Source organism: Lolium perenne, chromosome 1 (genome assembly GCF_019359855.2).
Source record: "Lolium perenne isolate Kyuss_39 chromosome 1, Kyuss_2.0, whole genome shotgun sequence".
Lineage (NCBI taxonomy): Eukaryota > Viridiplantae > Streptophyta > Magnoliopsida > Poales > Poaceae > Lolium > Lolium perenne.
This window is the reverse complement of record NC_067244.2, coordinates 157,616,530-157,634,362: the sequence shown is the minus strand read 5'-3', so window position 1 is coordinate 157,634,362 and position 17,833 is coordinate 157,616,530.

The window sequence follows — 17,833 nt, the reverse complement described above, 5'->3', positions numbered from 1 at the left end:
CATATGTGTTATGTAAATTATATCTTACAAGTTGCAAGCCTCATGCATAGTATACTAATAGTGCCCGCACCTTGTCCTAATTAGCTTGGATTACCGGGATTATCATCGCAATGCACATGTTTTAACCAAGTGTCACAAAGGGGTACCTCTATGCCGCCTGTACAAAGGTCTAAGGAGAAAGCTCGCATTGGATTTCTCGCTATTGATTATTCTCAACTTAGACATCCATACCGGGACAACATAGACAACAGATAATGGACTCCTCTTTATGCATAAGCATGTAGCAACAATTAATTTTCTCATATGAGATTGAGGATATATGTCCAAAACTGAAACTTCCACCATGATTCATGGCTTTAGTTAGCGGCCCAATGTTCTTCTCTAACAATATGCATGCTCTAACCATTAAATAAGTGGTAAATCTCCCTTACTTCAGACAAGACGGACATGCATAGCAACTCACATGATATTCAACAAAGAGTAGTTGATGGCGTCCCCAGGAACATGGTTATCGCACAACAAGCAACTTAATAAGAGATAAAGTGCATAAGTACATATTCAATACCACAATAGTTTTTAAGCTATTTGTCCCATGAGCTATATATTGTAAAGGTAGAGGATAGAAATTTAAAGGTAGCACTCAAGCAATTTACTTTGGAATGGCGGAGAAATACCATGTAGTAGGTAGGTATGGTGGACACAAATGGCATAGTGGTTGGCTCAAGGATTTTTGATGCATGAGAAGTATTCCCTCTCGATACAAGGTTTAGGCTAGCAAGGTTATTTGAAACAAACACAAGGATGAAGCGGTGCAGCAAAACTCACATAAAAGACATATTGTAAACATTATAAGACTCTACACCGTCTTCCTTGTTGTTCAAACTCAATACTAGAAATTATCTAGACTTTAGAGAGACCAATTATGCAAACCAAATTTAAGCAAGCTCTATGTATTTCTTCATTAATAGGTGCAAAGTATATGATGCAAGAGCTTAAACATGAGCACAAAAATTGCCAAGTATCACATTATCCAAGACATTTTAGCAATTACTACATGTATCATTTCCAATTCCAACCATATAATAATTTAACGAAGAAGATTCAACCTTCGCCATGAATACTATGAGTAAAGCCTAAGGACATATTTGTCCATATGCAACAGCGGAGCGTGTCTCTCTCCCACACAATGAATGCTAGGATCCATTTTATTCAAACAAAATAAAAACAAAAACAAAAACAAATAGACGCTCCAAGCAAAGTACATAAGATGTGATGGAATAAAAATATAGTTTCACTAGAGGAACCTGATAATGTTGTCGATGAAGAAGGGGATGCCTTGGGCATCCCCAAGCTTAGACGCTTGAGTCTTCTTGATATATGCAGGGGTGAACCACCGGGGCATCCCCAAGCTTAGAGCTTTCACTCTCCTTGATCATATTGTATCATCTCCCTCTCTTGATCCTTGAAAACTTCCTCCACACCAAACTCAAAACAACTCATTAGAGGGTTAGTGCACAATCAAAATTTACATGTTCAGAGGTGACATAATCATTCTTAACACTTCTGGACATCTCACAAAGCTACTGAAAGCCAATGGAATCGAAAAATCCATCAAGCATAGCAAAGCAGGCAATGCGAAATAAAAGGCAGAATATGTCAAAACAGAACAGTTCGTAAAGACGAATTTTATTGAGGCACCAGACTTGCTCAACTGAAAATTCTCAAATTGAATGAAAGTTGCGTACATATCTGAGGATTACTCACGTAAATTGGCTTAATTTTCTGAGTTACCTACAGAGAATTAGGCCCAGATTCGTGACAGCAAAGAAATCTGTTTCTGCGCAGTAATCCAAATCTAGTATGAACCTTACCATCAACGACTTTACTTGGCACAACAATGCACAAAACTAATATAAGGAGAGGTTCCTACAGTAGTAAACAACTTCCAAGACTCAAATATAAAATAAAGGTACTGTAGTAAAAACATGGGTTGTCTCCCATAAGCGCTTTTCTTTAACGCCTTTCAGCTAGGCGTAGAAAGTGTGTATCAAGTATTATCGAGAGGTAAAGCATCAACATTGGTGTTGGGAGTTTTCTCAACTATGAATTTTATCTTATCTCTGTGAGTTTCAGAGTCTCCCTTTTCATTATTCTTAGGTTTGCTATCCTCGTCAAACAAATTTTCAGGTACAAGCCAACCATAGTTATTTTCTAGAGCGTCACTCATTCCTAGGAGCTTACAAGGTATTGTTGTCTTAATCTCCCCACCATCATTAATATTATTAGTGTACCTTACTCTCTCCATGTCCATCTTTTCAAGGATACTAACAAAATTGGTATAAGATCCAAGCATCTTATATTTAATAAAGATCTTTCTAGCCTCTCTTGCTACACCACCAAATTCTTTAAGAAGGGTTTCTAAAACAAAATCTTTCTTTTCCCCTTCTTCCATATCACCGAGTGTGAGAAACATGTATTGGATTATAGGATTGAGATTAACAAAATTATTTTCCAACATGCGAACTAAAGAAGCAGCAGCAATTTCATAAGTAGGAGCAAGTTCTACCAAGTGTCTATCTTCAAAATCTTCAACGGTACTAACATGATTGAAAAATTCTTCTATATGATCTCTCCCAATTATAGACCCACGTCCTACCGGTATGTCTTTTAGGGTGAACTTAGGAGGAAACATGATGAAATAAACTAAAGGTAAATAAAGTAAATGCAAGTAACTAATTTTTTTGTATTTTTGATATAGAGTGCAAACAAGACAGTAAATAAAGTAAAGCTAGCAACTAATTTTTTTGTGTTTTGATTTAGTGCAGCAAACAAAGTAGTAAATAAAATAAAGCAAGACAAAAACAAAGTAAAGAGATTGGATTGCGGAGACTCCCCTTGCAGCGTGTCTTGATCTCCCCGGCAACGGCGCCAGAAAACAGTTGCTGGCGTGCAGTTGACGTGGGAGTTAGAAATCTTTGTGGTGTAAATTTTCTTCAGATCCCCGGCAACGGCGCCAGAAAAAAGTCTTGATACGCGTACATCACACGACCGTTGGGAACCCCAAGAGGAAGGTGTGATGCGTACATCGGCAAGTTTTCCCTCAGTAAGAAACCAAGGTTTATCGAACCAGTAGGAGCCAAGAAGCACGTTGAAGGTTGATGGCGGCGGGATGTAGTGCGGCGCAACACCAGGGATTCCGGCACCAACGTGGAACCTGCACAACACAACCAAAGTACTTTGCCCCAATGAAACAGCGAGGTTGTCAATCTCACCGGCTTGCTGTAACAAAGGATTAGATGTATAGTGTGGATGATGATTGTTTGCAGAGAACAGTAAAACAAGTATTGCAGTAGATTGTATTTCAGATGTAAAGAATGGACCGGGGTCCACAGTTCACTAGTGGTGTCTCTCCCATAAGATAATTAGCATGTTGGGTGAACAAATTACAGTTGGGCAACTGACAAATAGAGAGGGCATGACCATGCACATACATGAAATGATGAGTATTGTGAGATTTAATTGGGCATTACGACAAAATACATAGACCGCTATCCAGCATGCATCTATGCCTAAAAAGTCCACCTTCAGGTTTGTAGGGATTCGTTGCATAGAAATTAGAAAACAAAAAATTTCCTACCGCGAACACGCAATCCAAGCCAAGATGCAATCTAAAAGACGGTAGCAACGAGGGGATTATCGAGTCTCACCCTTGAAGAGATTCCAAAGCCTACAAGATGAGGCTCTTGTTGCTGCGGTAGACGTTCACTTGCCGCTTGCAAAAGCGCGTAGAAGATCTTGATCACGGCGCCACGAACGGGCAGCACCTCCGTACTCGGTCACACGTTCGGTTGTTGATGAAGACGACGTCCACATCCCCGTTCCAGCGGGCAGCGGAAGTAGTAGCTCCTCTTGAATCCGACAGCACGACGGCGTGGTGTCGGTGGTGGTGGAGAAACCCGGCAGAGCTTCGCTAAGCGTGCGGGATGTGGTGGAGGAGAGAGGGCCGCTAGGGTTTGGGAGAGGGCGCGCCGGCCACTAGGGGGTGCGGCCACCTTGTGGTCTTGGGGTGGCCGGCCCCCTCCCCTTTGCCCCTCATTATATAGGTGGAAGCCCCAAGTGTTGGACTACAAGTCTCCGAATAAGACCCGAACCCAAAACCTTCCATGTGATAGGGAAACCTACCCAAGGTGGGAATCCCACTTGGGGTGGGATTCCCCCCTTCCATGTGGGGGGGTGGCCGGCCCCCTTAGGGGAGTCCACTTGGGACTCTTCCCCCTTTAGGGTTGGCCGGCCATGGTGGTGGAGTCCCTTTGGGACTCCGCCTTCCATAGTGGTTTCTTCCGGACTTTTCTAGAACCTTCTAGAACCTTCCATAGAACCTTCCGGGTCATTTTAAATCTTATAAAATGACTTCCTATATATGAATCTTATTCTCCGGACCATTCCGGAACTCCTCGTGATGTCCGGGATCTCATCCGGGACTCCGAACAAATATTCGAACTCCATTCCATATTCAAGTTCTACCATTTCAACATCCAACTTTAAGTGTGTCACCCTACGGTTCGCGAACTATGCGGACATGGTTGAGTACTCACTCCGACCAATAACCAATAGCGGGATCTGGAGATCCATAATGGCTCCCACATATTCAACGATGACTTTAGTGATCGAATGAACCATTCACATACGATACCAATTCCCTTTGTCACGCGATATTTTACTTGTCCGAGGTTTGATCATCGGTATAACTCTATACCTTGTTCAACCTCGTCTCCTGACAAGTACTCTTTACTCGTACCGTGGTATGTGGTCTCTTATGAACTTATTCATATGCTTGCAAGACACTAGACGACATTCCACCGAGAGGGCCCAGAGTATATCTATCCGTCATCGGGATGGACAAATCCCACTGTTGATCCATATGCCTCAACTCATACTTTCCGGATACTTAATCCCACCTTTATAACCACCCATTTACGTAGTGGCGTTTGATGTAATCAAAGTACCTTTCCGGTATAAGTGATTTACATGGTCTCATGGTCATAAGGACTAGGTAACTATGTATCGAAAGCTTATAGCAAATAACTTAATGACGTGATCTTATGCTATGCTTAATTGGGTGTGTCCATTACATCATTCATACAATGACATAACCTTGTTATTAATAACATCCAATGTTCATGATCACGAAACAATGATCATCTATTAATCAACAAGCTAGTTATACAAGAGGCTTACTAGGGACTCTTTGTTGTTCACATAACACACATGTATCAATGTTTCGGTTAATACAATTATAGCATGGTATGTAAACCTTATCATAAACACAAAGATATATTATAATAACCATTTTATTATTGCCTCTTGGGCATATCTCCAACAGTCTCCCACTTGCACTAGAGTCAATAATCGAGTTTACATTTGTAAAGATATAACACCTTGGCCTTCCGGTGCTTTATCATGTTTTGCTCACGGGAGAGGTTTTAGTCAACGGATCTGACATGCTCAGAAACGTATGTATTTTGTAATTCATTTTCGTCTCAACGCATGTCAACACCCGGATTTTTAAGTCCAGATGCCTATTATGCCATTCCTCGCAATCCCAGGAATATTGTTTTTGCGAGACATAATAGATTGATATCACAACACATCATTCATTACAACACATAATCGTCTTACAAATAAAGGATCACATGATCCAGTCTCATTACAATAATAGAAGTTCTATTTATTCATTACATAACACATAGCGGAAGCGAAAGTAGCGTAGTAGTAGCCCATCTATTCCACAGGCAACTGTTGACGTCAGGAGTGATCCTAGTTGTCGTAGACGTCCTGCTGTCCTTCTTCCGGGTTCTGGTACTCGTCTTCATAGTCTGGCCATTTGAATAGCCAGGGACACAGCCATGAGTACTTTAAAGTACTCGCAAACTAATACTAAGGTAAAATACTATTAACTATAGTAAGGGGATTCTAAGCTCTAGTTTCATTTGCATAAAGCCAGTTTTATTTCATAAAACACTTTAATAATCAAAAACTCTTTTCAATTAACTAACTCAAGTGGGAACATTAGTGTCATTCCCACAACTCAGTTGTGATTCAAAGTCAAAGTCACCTTTCAAGTCAAGTCACAATTCACCATTCATATTTTTAGAAAACTTCTGATGACGGAACAGTATGGCCTTTCCAACTGTCCATAACCGCGGACGCGGCTATTCGAATAGGTTTAACTCTGCAGAGGGTGTACACTTGTGCCACAACAATTGCAATAGTTCGTCAGGGGTAACTGGCCCTGATTTATCGTACGCAGTACGCGAACTACCAATCCTAACCTTTTATTTACATACTCTAGTATAGGCACCTCTCCCCATGAGCTTGGCCTCCCAGTGAAGACACGCGGTCAGCCTGGGAACTGCACAGGGTTTGGGCCGGACATTCACCTCATTTCACGTCATTTCACATCATTCCTTCTGTAGAGGCAGCCTCCAGCATAACCCCGATGACGCTTGTTCAGAGGGAACCCATACTAAAATACATAAGTTTCCAGCTAAGCCTTACCCAGATTCAGGTATTGTGGGGGTACTTGTAAAATTGGAATGGTATCGCATCCGAACCCAACCATCAGTTTTTGTTAAATTCACCAAGTCATTCACCAGTCATATTCACCTTCAAAATCTTTCAATAGAATGACTCATCATTCCAAGGTTTTCAAAGTCATTTCAATTCACAAGTTCCCAACTAGAATAGTCACTTTTAATATTGAGCACTAGCAACTAGTTATGAGGGGTGCTAAGTATCTTGGAGCTTGCTAAGCTAAGTGTGATGATCTTGTACTACTCTCTAAGTCAATCAAGTGAATCATAAATCAAAAAGTAACTTTGATAAATAAAATCAAGTAAAGCTTGTAAAGTAAAAATTTGGGATAGGATCATAAAGTAAAATGTAATGGTGCCTTGCTCTTGTATAGCTTTGCACTTTGCAAGAGTAGAAACTTGCAACCAAAATAGTTTTCATTAGTCTAGCTTGCATTGGTAATAGCTTGCCTTGGTTGGTGATGTGATCAAAGTTCTCTTGCTCTTCCTCTTGGTAGAAGACCTCTTCCTCTTGATAGTCCCCGGTACTAGCGTCTATAAACGAATACGAGGATACAATCACCAAACAACACTTAAGTAGTCTTAATTAGCCTTATTGGCTCACACAAAGGATCTAGCATCACTACTTAACATTTATTCACAAATTATTCTAGGGTTTCTTTATTTAATATTAGGAGAAATAATTTCCTCTCATTGAAAAGTTGAATTAAGGTTTCTCTTTGGTTTGGAGAAATAATTTCCTCTCATTGAATTCTTCTTAAGATTTAATTTCTCCTATGAATAATATATGACTTAGGTTGACCAAAGTCAACCTCTTCATACTTATCATTTGAGAAAAATGATTTAAATGAGGTTCCATACCTCATGCAATTTAATACTAACATGGTAGTGATTTAATGCCACCAAATAACTCAATATGAGATTATATAGACCATGGTCACTACCTCATGTTGAATTACTTGAGAACAAGATTTAAATGAGAGGAAAACCTCTCATATGATTTAACACATAGTTGTAACTAATTTAAAACTACTATTGAGGTGATTTAATATTCTCAAATAACCAGGGATGATACCATGTTGACCAAGGTCAACACTTCACACTTAGTATTTGAGAAAAGTGATTTAAATGAGATTCATCATCTCATGTGATGTAATTAACCTTTGGAAAATTAAATACTATTTAGATTTAAATTCTACAAGTGAGCAAGTATGAGCCTAAGTAAACAAAGGTCAACTCATTACTTCATATCACTTGAGAAAGGATTTAAATGAGGTGCTACACCTCATAGATTTAAATTTCTAAAATTTGGATATAGTTTAAATGGACTAGTATTGACTACATAGCCAATATTTTGCTTCTAGCCCATGATCATGTATAGAACCCATAGCATCTTTTTACATAAACAATTAGAGTTTGTGAAATGTGAGTTATGAGAGGTGGAATCACCTCAAAATTCAAAAGGGTTGATTTTTAATAATTATTCTAAGTCAGAAAAGTCTATGTCTTGTTTATTTTGCTACTTTAATTCTACAACAGCTATTGGTTTGAATCCAGTGGCATTGGATAGATAATTTCACAGGATTTCCAACCATATGAAATTCACTAAAAATGGCCAAGTAGATTTGGAGATATTTGATTTCTAGCAAAGCATAAGAGAGCAATTCACAGAAAATAAATAAAACGAAATTTGAATTCAAACGGTGGGCGGGAACGGAGTTGGGCCGGCCCAGCTGCTGCCCGGGCCGTGCGTGCATGGCGCATGCACGTCGCCCGCGCGCGGGGCGCACAGATCGTCGGATGACGATCCGACGGCGCTGGGCCGTCGTCTTCCTCCCGATGCTGCAAGCTTGCGGGGGCCATATCTCTCACCTCGGAGCTCGGATTGAGGCGTGGTTAGGTGCGTTGGAAAGGTATTTTCAAGGGCTACAACTTTGGTGTAGGGCTCGATGGCTATGGTGATGAAAATCTGGGCGGTTTTTGAGGGATGCCGCCGGTGGCCGTGGCGAGCTCTTGGCTCCGGTGTGAGGCAAGGAGGGAGAGAGGGAGGCTCTAGGAGGGAGAGAGGGAGGCTGTGAGGTGGTGTGGTGCTGTCCCAAGTGAGGAGGGGGGTTTATATAGGCTTGAGAGAAGGATGAGGACAAGTGGTGGCATGGTGAGGTCTACATCAATGGCATGGGCTTGGCATGGTCCTCTTTGCATCATTTTCTTGGTCTATGAGTGCTGCATGCTTGGTTGAGGTGTGATGATGGTATTTGACATAGGGTGCAAGGTGTGAGAGGGCTAGAGGTGTGCACCATTGATTAAAGTGAGAAGCATATGTGGTACATGCAAATGAGTGGCATGCTTGAGCATGGTGATCATGGCCAAGGTGGTGTCATATCATGATGTGCTTTTCAGAGTACCATGGTGTACTATCAATGATGGAAAGAGAGAGAGAGAGAGAAAAGTGAGAAAGTGATGATTAAAGTGAATTGTACCCCATTTTCACTTTATGTGTACTTTTCATCTCCAAAGCAATGACCTCCCTTGTGTGTAACTTTGGACAAATGGCTGCATGGTTGTGTTCTAAATGATGTTGGGCAACAATGTGTGGCATTGGTTTGAAATTTGGAGAGGTTTTGTGAAAATTCAAATAGTGGAGGGAATCTAGAATTTGTTTCAAGGTGGCATCTTGGCTTGAATAATTAGAGCAATGGTCAAAGCTTTGGTCAAAGTGGTCAACACGAAAAATGTTCATCTTGATGAGGTCTTGGATGAGGTGCAAAGACTTGTTAGGGTTTGGTTTAAGAATCTCTTAATAGAAGAGCTCAAAGTGGGTAAGATAATATAAAATGGCCAAATGACCATTATCATATATAAGTTGCATTTGAATTCTTATTTGCTTTGATTTGGGTTTCTTTGGTGCAATTGTGTTTGTTTATCATATATAAGAGTTTTACAAACAATAGATCAAGCAATGGTGGCCTTTGGTGAAGATTTGCAAAATTGGCCTTATGTGTATGTGAGTGAAATTGGGAAATCCTCACCATTTGATTTCTCTCCAATTGATTTGATATTTCTTGACTCTAATGTGATTCTTATTAGTTTAGAAACATTTTAAGACCATTGAAACCAATTCAAATGGTCTTGCTCAAAGATTTGCAAAAATGGCCATAACACATAAGAGGTGATGTGTCATTTTTCATTATTCTTGTAAATTGTTGATCTTGCTTTACTTGGACATGGGTTAGGGTAAATTTAGTGTTATATTAGGTTGAGGGATGGTTTCACATCATTTGGTCAAGGTTTAAAGGCTTAGGTCAAGAATTGGGTATTATGGCTATGTGTCACATATGCCTCTATGCATATGTTGCATTTGAGTTCTAGTTTGACTTAGCTTGACCCAATTGGTGTTGTTGAGTGTTGAAATGGTATATAGGAGTGATCCCACCATTCACAACATGTATTAGGGTCAAGATTCTTAAATTCACATATTTGCTATTTTACTCTCATATGCCTCTATGGCATTTTTAGTTCCTTTTTATTTTCTTTGGAAACAACTTGGATTAGGTTTGATAAGTACTAGGTAAGGTGTATGAAGGTTTTCCAAACCTCTAAGCAAAGTAGAAAAGATTAGGGTAAGGTTTTATAAATATAGCCATAGGCACATATGCCTTTTTCTTATTTAAATTTCTTTTATTTTATTTTAACTAGGATGGTGAAAAGAGGGGTGAGGTTTAGGGTTTAAGATTATTTCAAACTACTATAACAAGCAATCATGGCAATAGCACAAGAATTAAGCAAGATCACTATGTATCCCACTCTATTTAATAAAAGTTTTTGTTGGTTCCAAAATTTGGAACTAGGGAAATTCATTTGTTTTGTTTTGAATTTTTGGGATGTTACAAACCCTTCCCCCTTAAACAAATCTCGTCCCGAGATTTTAAGAAAAGTTAGGTTCCTAAGAGAGATTGAGCGTTTTATTAACAGGAAGACATACTTGGCATGGTCTGGGGTGCTTCCTGAGCTTCAGTGGCAGTCATGTGGTAGAGACGACCGTTGTTGTTGTTCTGATTCCTTCTTCCGGCAAAGCGGCGCTGTTGCTGAGCAGGTGCTGCGGTATTGGCGGCAATCCTGGCAAGCTTCTTGGGGCACTCATTGGAGAAGTGACCCACAACTCCACATTCATAGCAGTTGACGGTGGACTTGTCTTTGGGAATGATGGGGGTAGCATTGCTTCCAGTCCTTGGGGCAGTATTGGTGTTGTTGTTGTTTCCATTGTTGTTGCTGTTGTTGGGGTGGTTGTTGTTGTTGTGGTTGTTGTTGTTGTTGTTGCCTCCGGGCTTTGGGGGTCCTCCGTTGTTGTTGTGGTTGTTGGGGCGATAATTCTGGGCAGGGGGCTTGTTGTATCTTGGGGTGAATCCTCCAGAGGAGTTGTTGCGGTACTTCTGGGTATGGTGGGGTCCATTCTGGTTCATCATTCTGCGTTTGCGGTTCTCATTGGCTTGATGTAGCTTTCCTTCCATCTGTATGGCTGAGCCACGAGGGCTTCTAAGTCAGCGAACGGAATGTTCACTAACACAGTTTGCATCTCGTCGTGCAGTCCGTTCAGAAATCTTTCCTTTCTCTTCTCATTGGTGTCGGTCTCATCCGGGGCGTACCTTGACAGAGTGAGAAACCTGTCGCGGTATTCCACCACGGACATCCTTCCTTGCTTGAGTTCACGGAACTCGTCTCTCATCTTCTTGATCAGTCCTTGGGGCACATGGTATTTGCTAAACTTCAGCTTGAAGTCTTCCCATGTCATCATCTGTCCCGCATTCATTGCACGGGCACTTGTCCACCAGGCTCCGCAGGTCTGACGAGGTAGTGGGTGGCGAACGATTTCTTTCTACTGCGGCTTCAACTCCCGCAACTTCGAGGTTGTTCTCCATGGTCTGGAGCCAGTCATCAGCATCGAGGGGCTCTTCAGTCTTGTTGAACATCGGTGGGTTGGTATGCTGAAAGTTCTTCAGCTTCGATCCAGGGTGATCGTGGTTTTCGTGGCCTTGATTGTTCTGAGCTATCTGTTGCAGTGCGGTAATGTTGGCTTGGCGTTCAGCTCTCTTGACTTCTCGGTCTGCCATCATCGTCTGCAGCAGTTGCATCATGGCATCCTGGGCGGCGTTGCGGGTTGGTGGGGCCATCTAAACATTGATGTAGATGATAAGATAAGAGGGAAATTTCTATGGTTTGTTTTGTTAAGTTTAAAAAGTTCATAATATTGAAAACTTGAGTAGTGTTGCGGGGGTAAAAACCAACAACACTTTTTCATTCATACCAAGCATCACACATTACAAAGCTAACACACCGTTGGTTTGAAGAACCATTCATCGCTCTACGATACAAGGGGATCCTGATACAACTCACACATACGAAAGTGCTTTAAATGAAACTACTCTTCAGGGGGGATTCTTCATCTTCACGGGTAATGTGCTTGGCGAAATGCGAGGGCATTGTCCAACTCCTTGCGGGTCTTGTACAGCATGAAGTCGAGGTGTGTTACATAGTGGTTCATCTCCGGGTGCGGGGACATGGTCATCGGTCTTCCGGTGGGGTCATGTCTTGGGTAGTAGATGAAGCGAGTGTTCTTAATCTTGTTCTTATTTGGTCCACACAGACGAGAAATTGCTTCCTGCATAGCTCCGACTAATCCTTCCTTCCAAGTGTTTCCCGTTACAGAAAACCATATGGTTTCCCATATTGGGGCTCCAAGCTTTCCTCTCAGATCTGTGGTAACTTCCCACCGAGTTTGTCCTCCTGATGGATGGTTGAGGGGTATTCCGAAGAACTCGGGATACGGGCGTCCTAAATACTCAACCAGTTGTTTCAAATCCTTCTCGAACATGAGGTTTCCTTCGTGGCCAATCTGATAAGACTTGCAGGTGTACTCCATCTGTGAAGAATTATGATGAGTAAGTTAGAGAAGTGTGTCAAACTTTTATGTAGTAGTATAAGAAGAATAGAGCATAACTTTCTTATTTGGAAGAAGATCTCAAGGATAAGAGGGAGAATAAGTTTTTCTTAAATAGTCACTTCATTTGTTTGGAAACTAAAATTTTCAGACGTCCATTCTAACTAGGGTCTCCTAAGGTCAACAATGGCTCTGATACCAACTTGTCAACACCCGGATTTTTAAGTCCAGATGCCTATTATGCCATTCCTCGCAATCCCAGGAATATTGTTTTTACGAGACATAATAGATTGATATCACAACACATCATTCATTACAACACATAATCGTCTTACAAATAAAGGATCACATGATCTAGTCTCATTACAATAATAGAAGTTCTATTTATTCATTACATAACACATAGCGGAAGCGAAAGTAGCGTAGTAGTAGCCCATCTATTCCACAGGCAACTGTTGACGTCAGGAGTGATCCTAGTTGTCGTAGACGTCCTGCTGTCCTTCTTCTGGGTTCTGGTACTCGTCTTCATAGTCTGGCCATTTGAATAGCCAGGGACACAGCCATGAGTACTTTAAAGTACTCGCAAACTAATACTAAGGTAAAATACTATTAACTATAGTAAGGGGATTCTAAGCTCTAGTTTCATTTGCATAAAGCCAGTTTTATTTCATAAAACACTTTAATAATCAAAAACTCTTTTCAATTAACTAACTCAAGTGGGAACATTAGTGTCATTCCCACAACTCAGTTGTGATTCAAAGTCAAAGTCACCTTTCAATTCAAGTCACAATTCACCATTCATATTTTTAGAAAATTTCTGATGACAGAACAGTATGGCCTTTCCAACTGTCCATAACCGCGGACGCGGCTATTCGAATAGGTTTAACTCTGCAGAGGGTGTACACTTGTGCCACAACAATTGCAATAGTTCGTCAGGGGTAACTGGCCCTGATTTATCGTACGCAGTACGCGAACTACCAATCCTAACCTTTCATTTACATACTCTAGTATAGGCACCTCTCCCCATGAGCTTGGCCTCCCAGTGAAGACACGCGGTCAGCCTGGGAACTGCACGGGGCTTGGGCCGGACATTCACCTCATTTCACGTCATTTCACATCATTCCTTCTGTAGAGGCAGCCTCCAGCATAACCCCGATGACGCTTGTTCAGAGGGAACCCATACTAAAATACATAAGTTTCCAGCTAAGCCTTACCCAGATTCAGGTATTGTGGGGGTACTTGTAAAATTGGAATGGTATCGCATCCAAACCCAACCATCAGTTTTTGTTAAATTCACCAAGTCATTCACCAGTCATATTCACCTTCAAAATCTTTCAATAGAATGACTCATCATTCCAAGGTTTTCAAAGTCATTTCAATTCACAAGTTCCCAACTAGAATAGTCACTTTTAATATTGAGCACTAGCAACTAGTTATGAGGGGTGCTAAGTATCTTGGAGCTTGCTAAGCTAAGTGTGATGATATTGTACTACTCTCTAAGTCAATCAAGTGAATCATAAATCAAAAAGTAACTTTGATAAATAAAATCAAGTAAAGCTTGTAAAGTAAAAATTTGGGATAGGATCATAAAGTAAAATGTAATGGTGCCTTGCTCTTGTATAGCTTTGCAGTTTGCAAGAATAGAAACTTGCAACCAAAATAGTTTGCATTAGTCTAGCTTGCATTGGTAATAGCTTGCCTTGGTTGGTGATGTGATCAAAGTTCTCTTGCTCTTCCTCTTGGTAGAAGACCTCTTCCTCTTGATAGTCCCCGGTACTAGCGTCTATAAACGAATACGAGGATACCATCACCAAACAACACTTAAGTAGTCTTAATTAGCCTTATTGGCTCACACAAAGGATCTAGCATCACTACTTAACATTTATTCACAAATTATTCTAGGGTTTCTTATTTAATATTAGGAGAAATAATTTCCTCTCATTGAAAAGTTGAATTAAGGTTTCTCTTTGGTTTGGAGAAATAATTTCCTCTCATTGAATTCTTCTTAAGATTTAATTTCTCTTATGAATAATATATGACCTAGGTTGACCAAATTCAACCTCTTCATACTTATCATTTGAGAAAAACGATTTAAATGAGGTTCCATACCTCATGCAATTTAATACTAACATGGTAGTGATTTAATGCCACCAAATAACTCAATATGAGATTATATAGACCATGGTCACTACCTCATGTTGAATTACTTGAGAACAAGATTTAAATGAGAGGAAAACCTCTCATATGATTTAACACATAGTTGTAACTAATTTAAAACTACTATTGAGGTGATTTAATATTCTCAAATAACCAGGGATGATACCATGTTGACCAAGGTCAACACTTCACACTTAGTATTTGAGAAAAGTGATTTAAATGAGATTCATCATCTCATGTGATGTAATTAACCTTTGGAAAATTAAATACTATTTAGATTTAAATTCTACAAGTGAGCAAGTATGAGCCTAAGTAAACAAAGGTCAACTCATTACTTCATATCACTTGAGAAAGGATTTAAATGAGGTGCTACACCTCATAGATTTAAATTTCTAAAATTTGGATATAGTTTAAATGGACTAGTATTGACTACATAGCCAATATTTTGCTTCTAGCCCATGATCATGTACAGAACCCATAGCATCTTTTTACATAAACAATTAGAGTTTGTGAAATGTGAATTATGAGAGGTGGAATCACCTCAAAATTCAAAAGGGTTGATTTTTAATAATTATTCTAAGTCAGAAAAGTCTATGTCTTGTTTATTTTGCTACTTTAATTATACAACAGCTATTGGTTTGAATCCAGTGGCATTGGATAGATAATTTCACAGGCTTTCCAACCATATGAAATTCACTAAAAATGGCCAAGTAGATTTGGAGATATTTGATTTCTAGCAAAGCATAAGAGAGCAATTCACAGAAAATAAATAAAACGAAATTTGAATTCAAACGGTGGGCGGGAACGGAGTTGGGCCGGCCCAGCTGCTGCCCGGGCCATGCGTGCATGGCGCATGCACGTAACCCGCGCGCGGGGCGCACAGATCGTCGGATGACGATCCGACGGCGCTGGGCCGTCGTCTTCCTCCCGATGCTGCAAGCTTGCGGGGGCCATATCTCTCACCTCGGAGCTCGGATTGAGGCGTGGTTAGGTGCGTTGGAAAGGTATTTTCAAGGGCTACAACTTTGGTGTAGGGCTCGATGGCTATGGTGATGAAAATCTGGGCGGTTTTTGAGGGATGCCGCCGGTGGCCGTGGCGAGCTCTTGGCTCCGGTGTGAGGCAAGGAGGGAGAGAGGGTGGCTCTAGGAGGGAGAGAGGGAGGCTGTGAGGTGGTGTGGTGCTGTCCCAAGTGAGGAGGGGGGTTTATATAGGCTTGAGAGAAGGATGAGGACAAGTGGTGGCATGGTGAGGTCTACACCAATGGCATGGGCTTGGCATGGTCCTCTTTGCATCATTTTCTTGGTCTATGAGTGCTGCATGCTTGGTTGAGGTGTGATGATGGTATTTGACATAGGGTGCAAGGTGTGAGAGGGCTAGAGGTGTGCACCATTGATTAAAGTGAAAAGCATATGTGGTACATGCAAATGAGTGGCATGATTGAGCATGGTGATCATGGCCAAGGTGGTGTCATATCATGATGTGCTTTTCAGAGTACCATGGTGTACTATCAATGATGGAAAGAGAGAGAGAGAGAAAAGTGAGAAAGTGATGATTAAAGTGAATTGTACCCCATTTTCACTTTATGTGTACTTTTCATCTCCAAAGCAATGACCTCCCTTGTGTGTAACTTTGGACAAATGGCTGCATGGTTGTGTTCTAAATGATGTTGGGCAACAATGTGTGGCATTGGTTTGAAATTTGGAGAGGTTTTGTGAAAATTCAAATAGTGGAGGGAATCTAGAATTTGTTTCAAGGTGGCATCTTGGCTTGAATAATTAGAGCAATGGTCAAAGCTTTGGTCAAAGTGGTCAACACGAAAAATGTTCATCTTGATGAGGTCTTGGATGAGGTGCAAAGACTTGTTAGGGTTTGGTTTAAGAATCTCTTAATAGAAGAGCTCAAAGTGGGTAAGATAATATAAAATGGCCAAATGACCATTATCATATATAAGTTGCATTTGAATTCTTATTTGCTTTGATTTGGGTTTCTTTGGTGCAATTGTGTTTGTTTATCATATATAAGAGTTTTACAAACAATAGATCAAGCAATGGTGGCCTTTGGTGAAGATTTGCAAAATTGGCCTTATGTGTATGTGAGTGAAATTGGGAAATCCTCACCATTTGATTTCTCTCCAATTGATTTGATATTTCTTGACTCTAATGTGATTCTTATTAGTTTAGAAACATTTTAAGACCATTGAAACCAATTCAAATGGTCTTGCTCAAAGATTTGCAAAAATGGCCATAACACATAAGAGGTGATGTGTCATTTTTCATTATTCTTGTAAATTGTTGATCTTGCTTTACTTGGACATGGGTTAGGGTAAATTTAGTGTTATATTAGGTTGAGGGATGGTTTCACATCATTTGGTCAAGGTTTAAAGGCTTAGGGCAAGAATTGGGTATTATGGCTATGTGTCATATATGCCTCTATGCATATGTTGCATTTGAGTTCTAGTTTGACTTAGCTTGACCCAATTGGTGTTGTTGAGTGTTGAAATGGTATATAGGAGTGATCCCACCATTCACAACATGTATTAGGGTCAAGATTCTTAAATTCACATATTTGCTATTTTACTCTCATATGCCTCTATGGCATTTTTAGTTCCTTTTTATTTTCTTTGGAAACAACTTGGATTAGGTTTGATAAGTACTAGGTAAGGTGTATGAAGGTTTTCCAAACCTCTAAGCAAAGTAGAAAAGATTAGGGTAAGGTTTTATAAATATAGCCATAGGCACATATGCCTTTTTCTTATTTAAATTTCTTTTATTTTATTTTAACTAGGATGGTGAAAAGAGGGGTGAGGTTTAGGGTTTAAGATTATTTCAAACTACTATAACAAGCAATCATGGCAATAGCACAAGAATTAAGCAAGATCACTATGTATCCCACTCTATTTAATAAAAGTTTTTGTTGGTTCCAAAATTTGGAACTAGGGAAATTCATTTGTTTTGTTTTGAATTTTTGGGATGTTACAACGCATCACTCATTTTCCAAATGAGTCGGCAATAAATATGTTTGGTCTTCTGGTGGAACCTTAATTCCGCGGTCTGAAATATGTCACTAATATTGTCATACACAATATAGCTTCAAAGTTCTGACACTATCGGAACTACACCAAGTTCTCAAAGAACCTCTTGACTTAAC